Below are 872 nucleotides of genomic sequence, written 5' to 3'. Positions count from 1 at the left end.
GGCCACTGTGAGGATGAGAAAGCGAGAGGTGAAATTAACAAGGAGAGAAAATAGATGAAGAAAGTAATCAGAAAGGGAGCAAGTAAAGGATTCAAGTAAAGTGAACGGCTACTTTAGCTATTAGCAGTGGCTAATGGTCAAAGTGTAGCTTTTTGCTACATGTGTGCAGTGCAGCTAAGAACTAACAAAACAACAACTGTAACAACGTGATTAACAAGAATAACTGTGTGTGTGTATATATATATATCTATATCTATCTTTGAGCAATCATCTGGATTGAAAATGCCAGGACTGATTTTGTGACCGCAGACAGCCATGCTGCCCATCACTGTAACTTGTCTTTCTGGGTGGGAAGTAACAAAGTACAAATATTTTGTTACTGTATTTAAGTACAATTTTCAGGTATCTGTTCTTTACTCGAGTAGTTTCATTTTCGACTACTTTTTACTTTTACTCCCTACGTTTTTAAACAAATATCTGTACTTTCTACTTCTTACATTTTCTAAACAGAAAACGTTATGTTTGCTTTAACGGATTTGGGTCGAGTTACTTTGTCACTGCGAGCCTTCAAACATCAAACCCATTTGAAAATAATCACTTGAAAGGCAGTCCTGCGTGTTTAATAATCACCGGAGGATGTTGCATAAAAAGAGAGGACATGTACCACAGTCGGGTTAAAGTGGGAAGGTGTTTTTAACTTTAACTCGGACAACATGTGTCCTCTTTGGCTTCACCGATGTAACTAAAGTGATATACTGTATGACGCGGTAAATATGTCTCTGAGTGATAAACCTGCAGTGTTGCTGACAATACTGTTGGCTTTCCCTGTTTCCTGTAGCCTTCACTTAGTTCACTTCTGCACTGAAATCAAA

Source organism: Maylandia zebra, linkage group LG15 (assembly GCF_041146795.1).
Source record: "Maylandia zebra isolate NMK-2024a linkage group LG15, Mzebra_GT3a, whole genome shotgun sequence".
Taxonomy (NCBI): Eukaryota; Metazoa; Chordata; class Actinopteri; order Cichliformes; family Cichlidae; genus Maylandia; species Maylandia zebra.
Note: the sequence above shows the minus strand (reverse complement) of the source record.